Source organism: Mercenaria mercenaria, chromosome 1 (assembly GCF_021730395.1).
Source record: "Mercenaria mercenaria strain notata chromosome 1, MADL_Memer_1, whole genome shotgun sequence".
NCBI classification, from domain to species: domain Eukaryota; kingdom Metazoa; phylum Mollusca; class Bivalvia; order Venerida; family Veneridae; genus Mercenaria; species Mercenaria mercenaria.
In genome coordinates this window covers 38,200,154-38,208,705 of record NC_069361.1, presented here as the reverse complement: position 1 = coordinate 38,208,705, position 8,552 = coordinate 38,200,154, and the positions used below count along the sequence as shown (strand labels likewise).

General features: G+C 33.3%; 1 long non-coding RNA gene across 1 annotated transcript; it reads right to left on the bottom strand.

The window, feature by feature from the left end:
• Positions 1-3,333: 3,333 nt before the first annotated feature.
• LOC123545666 (uncharacterized) lies at positions 3,334-8,200 on the bottom strand. Its single transcript, XR_008369853.1, has 5 exons — positions 8,084-8,200; positions 7,565-7,656; positions 7,210-7,309; positions 3,593-3,827; positions 3,334-3,431 (listed from the first exon to the last, which is right to left on the bottom strand). It is a non-coding gene; the product is annotated as an uncharacterized LOC123545666 (long non-coding RNA).
• Positions 8,201-8,552: the final 352 nt, after the last annotated feature.

Here is an 8,552-nt window from a genome sequence, read left to right as displayed (position 1 = left end):
ATTGAAAAATAAAACAACAGGAGAGGGATTCCAACCATGGACAAACGTTTCTAGTTTGTATATTTTGTGATTTTACATTGCCAAACCACCCAGTAACTATGAGTAGTCTATATAGTAAAATGCAGTCATGGCTAAATAAACAGTGACGAACTATACCATAACTGTTGATAAATACCAATCAGTAATTCATTGGATTTATGGTAAAACTGGGCAAAACTTGTTCTACTTCTCTTATTCATTAAGTTAAGTTTAAGTTTAACTAAATTTTTGCTAAGTTTTACTATTACAATTCAGATTGTTTATGAAATTTCACCTTAATCTGTACTGCCATATGATTTATTTGATGTTGATATTTAAGAAATAATAAGTTCCCAAACGTGGTTTATCGTAGAATAACCCGAGATACATTTTGCTCTACATGTATGTATGTTATTTGGTGGTCGTGTTAGAATATTTTTTAACAAAAGACTTCGTGATATTCCAGGCCATGATTCTAAGTATTTTGGCAAGACTATAATCTTATTAAAATCGATTTTTACGTAACTTGTTTTTGACACATCTCATTTTTCGTGCTCAGCCCATTTACAGCTAGACGATATCCGGTTACATTATGACTGATGGGAAAGGTACAAGTCTCCGCGATAGGTAGTTCCAAAATCCCACAGGTACTGAGCTGCTTTGATATTGTCTTCTGGTTTGTTCCATCGGGCACTTCGTGGTGTTTCTCGTGAAGATCTGCAAATGTATAAGGTTCATGCGACGTGTTTTCGGTATTCTTTTCTATAAATTCATACGAGCATTTCTGTGGTTTACATAGTTTGCCTCTTGTTGCCATTACGAATGTGACTGATTTATCTGCCGAGGATTTCTTTACTATACTGTGTATTTTGAACAAGGTGGGAATAAAGAGAAAGGGTTAAGCGCGCAATTAGCCGACTTCAACTCCCTACCTGTGTGCTTGCAATGACCTTTCCATGGCCATACACGATTCTGTTCCTTAATGTGTATTGTCTATGTTGTCTGCTTGTTTTAGTGTATATGCTTATCGTATGTGCATATATACAATTTTGCAGGATTTTGGTTTGGAATGATGCCTTTGTGTTTTGTTTTGGAAGGATGCGTTCTGTTTGGTTTTAGAAGAGCGCTTTCCTTAGTTTATTTTTTGAACGATGCGATTTTGTTTTTTGTGTTTTTGGAAGAATGCGGTCTTTTGTTTTGTTTTAGAAGAATGCTTTCCTTAGTTTGTTTTTCAACGATGCGTTTTGTGTTGTTTTGGAAGGATGCATGTTTTGTTTTTTTTGGAAGAATGCTTTCCATAGTTTGTTTTTGAACGATGCGTTTTTGTTTTGTTTAGGAAGAGTGCGTTCTTGGAACGTACGTATTCCTAATGGACCATCGCCCATGTTTTCAGTAGTCCACATCAGGGTTGTGTCTAATTATTTTACAAAATAATTAATTAATTACAATTATTTTGACAATCTTATCAATTAAATTACAATTAATTATTTGGTTTTTAGGACAAATAATTAATTAATTACAATTATTAAGGACAAGTAATTAATCATAATTAATTTTCACCAAATCATGCCGGAATCTTTCGGCCAAGTTTATGGTGTGCCTAGGCAAACAAGACTAATAATGTGTCTCCTACAAGTTGTCCTCTGTATATGAAGGGAATGTAGAACGTTTTGGCCAGCGGACGTTTTGGCCTGGATGTTTTGGCCTAGGATCTTTTGGCCCAGGATGTTTTGGTTAGACAAATTTTCGGGGTACGATGCTTTGGCCAAAATTAAATTTCATCTCCATAACATGCAAAATATGATCTGGATATTAATATGTTATCGTATAATTGATCATTGGGGTTGTTAAAAGTCATTTTAAGGAAAAACATTTTTAAAAAACTTTTGATTTATTTTCGAGTTGCTTTAATCACTGCAATTAATTAATTCATTGTCACACATGCATGTATTGATCACAAAGAAATTTTATATTCAGTTGCTATAATTTCATGGCATTATTAATTTGTTTTTGACCATAAATACCAAAGAAATGATAACAATGATAATTAAAGAAAACAAGTGAAGGACACTGGAATTATCAGCTATGAAAGACCTCATTTTGCATGTTATGGAACCACAGTTTACTTTTGGCCAAAACATCCTATCAAGAAAATTTGCCTGGCCTAAACATCCTAGGCCAAAACATTCAGGCCAAAACGTCCTTCCACCATATGAAGTGACACTACTGTATTCACTCAGAAATCACTTTTAAGTTATAATAAATCTTTTTATGTTGGTAAACAGTACTGGACAAAAAACAACAACAAAAACTTATCCCCTGTTATTTTTTCAATAGACTGAAAAAAAGGTAAGAGCGAATTACTGTCAGATACTGTTACATTATTTTATCAATACAATATTTTCAAAAAGAAAAAAATACAGATGAGGCAAAATAATTAAGAATACTTAGATTTAATTGACAATTATTGGTCAAATCTGAGTCAGTAATTAATTAATTACAATTATTTTAATTGACTTTTGTCTCAATTACCAATTACTTTCAATTATTTCAAATTTGTTAATTAATTATAATCAGTTAAATTATGAATTATAGTTAGGCACAAGCCTGGTCCACATTTTAGTATGAAATACTTGGGCCCGTTTGGGAAATTTGCGAATGTCCCCATGTCTAACTTGATTACGCAACAAAGGCACTTTGGAAATAAATAAATTCTGAAATATGGTGCGTTTTTTTTGTTTGGACGAATCAGCTTCTAACAATATCTGTCAAAATTTGCTTATATGTTTTATCTGAAATCTTTCAGGCTTACCAAAATATATACTTCCATTTCAGTTACAATTCTGTAGGAGAATATGTGACAATAACAACTAGAGCTCAAGTATTTGCACATATAATTTTGTCCACAAAGGAGAAGAATTCTATGTGTCTTTCATTCTTATCTTTCCTACTTATCTTGTTCAAACTATGATGTATGTATTTAATTTGTACATGTTTTACTGGGAATAAAATATGTTTCAACTACCGTTCGCTGAGTGACTGGATCCGTAAATATTTGTTGTCGAACGATATAATCAAGCAAAAATCAGCCATCGTCTGCTCAACAAAACTGGTTTTTGTTAAACTTTGTTTAAACGGGCAGCAGAAAAGAACTCTTTTTTTTCTTGACGGTTTTGTTATTGAAAAGGTGTATTACGTTGAAGTTGTTGTAAGGTGGAAATTTCAAGCAAAAAGTACACTTTGAATGTTAATTCGTTTTTAACAGGCATATGGCGCTCTAACATAAATAATAATTTTGTAATAAAAATGGATAACTGAAAAAAAATCTTGTTTATTATACTCCAGAATAAGTAAACACAGAAAAAATTGAATCTGTTCAGCCAACAATCTCATTCTCAATTCTCACGGTGGAACTGAAAAAAAAATGTTGATGTTCATGTGGAGCAAAATTATGAAATGCATTAATACATATTGATATTCACTCTTTGAATTTGCATACTTTAAATTTTATCCTATTGAATCTTTAACCATATTTGATGATCCACTCATTAGGTTTCTTGTAAATTATTCATACTTTTTCTCACAGATAACATGTGACTTCAGTTCACAGACATGGTCTTCCCACGTGTATCCTCAAGGCCCCCAAAGAACAGCACAGTCCTGATTAATTGAACTTCCTGTTGCCGGTTCGCTACCGTACCAATTTGTGTATCTGTCAGATAGAAGTTTGTGATTCGTGTACCAGGTCCAGATGCCTTCAACTTCGTCATCCGTTGCTCCCAGCCAGAATCAGTTGTCTCTAGAGGCTCCTGAAGGTAATTAATTTATATTCGGCAAATATATTTTTTTTGGTGGTATCTCACCCTTCTCTAAAAAAGAGATTGGAATAAAACTGACCTGTATAAAATTCAAAACATTTATTCATTTCTTTACTTAAAATATTTTAGGTACACGAGGTGTTTGGTCAGATAAACATATTATGCTTCTTCATTATTGCATAAAAAAGCGGGCAAAAATGGCCCTACAGATGCTCACCTGACTTTGACCTAAATACATGCCAAGACGAATGGCATAGTTCAACACTTTAAATGTGGAAAACATTTATCCCGAAATATGACAGATAGGACCCTGGGTATAAACAGGTAGTCAAGAGTAACCATTTGCGTAAACGCGAGAGGATGTTTTTGCCCACTTTAAGCATGAACATCACCGAGCGGCCCATGACTTGTTTCTTATTTCATCAGGCTTAACTTAGCTCTAAGACAACCTCCTGACAAAGTTTCACAAAATTAGAGTATACTGACAATGTTCATTTATTTGAAAAAGTGACTTAAAGCAGCATGCCTCCAGATTTGGCTAAAAAATAATCTTTCTTTCAAATTAAAGTTTTTGTCATATTATGAACATTAGAATATGAATTTTTGTTTCTAAAATATTTCAAAAAATCCAAATCAAGAAAAAACGATGACCGCGTCGGGAATTAAACCCCGGACCGCCGCGGCAATAAAGACATTTTCCCGTCGTCGAAACCAATAGCGCTATAGCTGAAGTAGTGAATACTGACTTCAAAATATAGATATTTATAATCGAGACAGTTTACCTGGAGTGAAAGCGTGACAAACGCTTTTCGATTTTCATTGTAAAAAGTATTAAATTCTCATGTGTTCCCGTAACATAAAGTTTGTCAGTAATTAAGTTTTAAAGCCTTGTTAAGAAATATAGCATTTATTTCAAGATATCTAAAAACAATTGTTGTCGAACGATCTGGAGGCATGCCGCTTTAATACTTTTTCCCAGATAACCACGTCTTGAACTAAACCTAGATTTCAAGAAGACAAACATGTTGACAAAGCTTCATAAATATGAGGTAAAACATTTAGATTTATTCCATTGACCCAGGTTTTGATCTCCGATAAACCAGTTTTGAACACGACTGGATGTCATAAAGACATATATTCTTATAAATTTTATAGTATTTAATAGAAATTGTGACATCTGGAGTGTTAACAATGCTTTTGTATTACTTATCTTAGTGACCAACATTTTAAGATTTATCAGTTTTGAACTTGAAGTAGTACGTTGATTTCATTAAGACAAACATGATAGCTTTCTGGAAAAATTTTGGCGTCTGTAATGTTAACAAGGCTTTTCTTCGATTAATATAGTGACCTACTTTTTGTAGACTTAAGTTTATATCAAACCTATATTCCATAAACACAAACATTCTGAACATTCCTTATATAGAGCCGTTGCAAAATGTTCTCCTATGATTTGACCTATTGACATACTTTTGACTTTAGTTTAAACCTTGTCCATGAAGGAAATATGTCTTCTAGTTAAAATGTCTTATTGGACCTAGTTTACGACTTCAAAATACCTGGGTTTTAACAAGGTCTAGATTTTACAAAATCAAACCCTAATCATGTTCCAGATACATTGTAGATTTGTACAAAATATTGCCTCTAGAGTTTTAACACTTGATTTATTTGATTGACTGTTACCACTACGAGTCTGCAAAGCTATATCTTAGGATGCAGTTCAAAATATTCCCATACGGGTAGAGAAATACTTTGAACGTCCTATTGGATACTACTATTCTTGCATACGGGACGGTGTTTCGGTGTTTTCACCGGTGATGGAAAAACTGCATGTTACATCCCGGTTGTACGATGACTTTCGGATTGTAAATGACGTTTAATGATTCAGTAGAGTCTTATCGTCATTTTTAACTCAAAACGTATAATCGATTAAAAATCTAATACCTTAATAGTTCCTATCTGTTCCTTACCGTATACGTATTCCAGTACTCATTTAAAAATGTTAATAAAAATCAAGTGCGACACGCTGCAGGCATAAAATCAAGACCTGAACTCAACTGGGTATTTGTCTATGAAACGTCAGCACGTATTTCCTTTTGGCTTCCCGCTGTTTGTTTAAAATAAATACTGTAAGAAAACAATGCTATAAAGACAGTCATTCGTTTGAATTATTTTTAAATTACTATTATCTGTTAAGCTTGTCATGTAAGAAAATATATTCTGTCACTGGCTGTAAGAGTGGGTTAGAATATCTGGATCTCGAGTAACTGTTTATGCGTAACTTGGCAAGAGTTTCGTTACCCCCTCGAGCCGGATATTTCCGTCTGCATCTACAGCCAGTAAAATAATCGTTTAATACCGGGTTCACTGGTATAAAGCCATTGGAACTACTAGAGTGGTGGAACCTATGTTCGCGGTTTTCCTATGCTTTAGGTATCTCGATAAATACGCTCGCTGCAGAAGCATAGATGAAAATACTTGTCATGCTCACACCGACCAGTGATGATACGCCTTTACAACAAACCTAGCGATAGCCGCCCGTGCGGCTTCCGTGACGTATACAGCAACAAATACATTTTACGCAATCTGTTTTTGCTGCACAAATCTCATACAAATGCGTCAAAATCACCCAGTCAAAGTTAGTATATTAGAAATCACGCATTACATTCAGATATAAAATATATAAAAGAGCAACTTTGATAAAAAAAAATTAAATGCCGAGCCATGAAAAGATCGATGTTGATCTCAGTATTTTGACAAAGTCCAAATGGCTCTGTCTGACATGCAGAGGCGATTGGTTTTCCTATACACCAAAGAAGTGCAGGACAGTGAGTTAATCACTGTTGTTGTCATTTAGTACATGTTTTTAATCTTTGTTCTTATAGTGACTAAATTTCTATAAGAGAAATATGTATTCACATAGAGGCACATATTATTGAAATTTCATGCTCATTTCGTTTGTTTTTCACACAATAAATGTGTAATATTCTAAATATTATACTCGCATATGCTTGGTTGTTTTTTAGCATTTTGATTTTTTTCTTGGCTTTAGCTTTAAAAATATAATATGCCACCAGCATAAGTTCCCTTCAGGGAGAAACTTCACCTTTTCACGTATCCCGTGTCGATAGCTCACAAGACGACTAAGTCACGTGATGACACACATCAACAATATGTTTCGATGAAAAGAGGATAACATTTGCATAGACAAATCGAAATGGTAAGTTTTTCTTGCTTCTTAGATTATATTTGTACAAAATACCACGAGCATAGGTTCCACCACTCTAATTGTTCATTTTGCTCCAACTTGGGTAGTATTACAGAGCGGGCTGCTATTTAAATATAAAAATGAACTGTACAGAAGGATACTTACCTTGTTTAAACAAACGTTGGCATTGATCTCTCAGGAATAATTCCTCTGACTTTGATTCGAGTGTCACAATGTGTAAGTTGCCATGTGATGCACAAAAATGCTTAAGAATTAGAATAAATTACATGTTGAAACAAGACATATGAAATGAAACAACAGAAAAGAAAAATTAATTTTATAACTTATATCTGGAAAAGTATAGACCGGATGTTTGCGTTTAAAATTCTTCATCTACGTTAAAAAGATAAATTTATTTAGGAAATTGTGATGCGTTTCATTATCTTTGAACTAATAAGAGGAAGGTGTATCATAAGATGTATTTGGAATACTTTCGAAATGTATACATGCATCAATTTACTGTAGCTTCAGTCCAGTCTAGGTTGGTTTCATCTGCGAACAAATAACAGGAGTCTCCAAATATTACCCAACCGTTTTGACAACATTGGCTACCTATTGGTTAACTAACAATTAATAACAGCTTGACTAATGCAATGCTAAGACCAGAGCTATATATTTCATACATATACTTTTTCTTTATATTTCATTACTTTCAGTGAATAACGATAAATTTTATTATCAAAATGTGAGATTATACATAAACAGAAAATGAAAGCGATACTTTTTAATTAAAACATTTGGACGTATATTCCATTATTCTGTTTTGTTACTTAAAGTTTGTTATATGGTTTAACCTTAAATTCTTATGCTAAAAAAAGAAAAGAGACATATAGATCGACGATCAAAATAGCCCTACATTTAAATGTATCTGCACATAGCATTTTAATATCAGATTATCAAGCGGGATTTTAGCCGTTTGTCAATAATCAAGTATATGATAATTTCAAAAGTTCTTTCACAATTTAAATATAGATTTTACCCGCTGAAAATCCAACGTAACATAGTCCTGATATTAAGGCTTACACTATTCTCTCAACTTTAGTCATTTTTATACTGAATAAACGCAGAAAGTACACAAGACGAAATCTTATCAGCGACATACAAACGTAAGTATGAATGTTTATCTTGCTTCCTACAAGATTCTTGCATTTCTATTGGTCAGTAGACGTCACGTGGAGACAGGATAAATATGTATTCCATATCCTGCTAGTACATTTCAGATATGAATTTGGATTAAAAACAAAATGGCTACCGCATCGCTAGCGTTATTTGAATCAAGTCAGATTATAAGCTCCAGATATAGACATCGTTTCCGAGATAAAGATTTTAGTGTTTTTCTGACGTTCTAATGTTTCTTATCTAAAATAGGTTCGTGAAGTTAGTGGCAACAGAAGAGCAGTAACTTTGTATGGGACGGCCGCGATTGCCAGGTTGAAATGTTTTAGTTA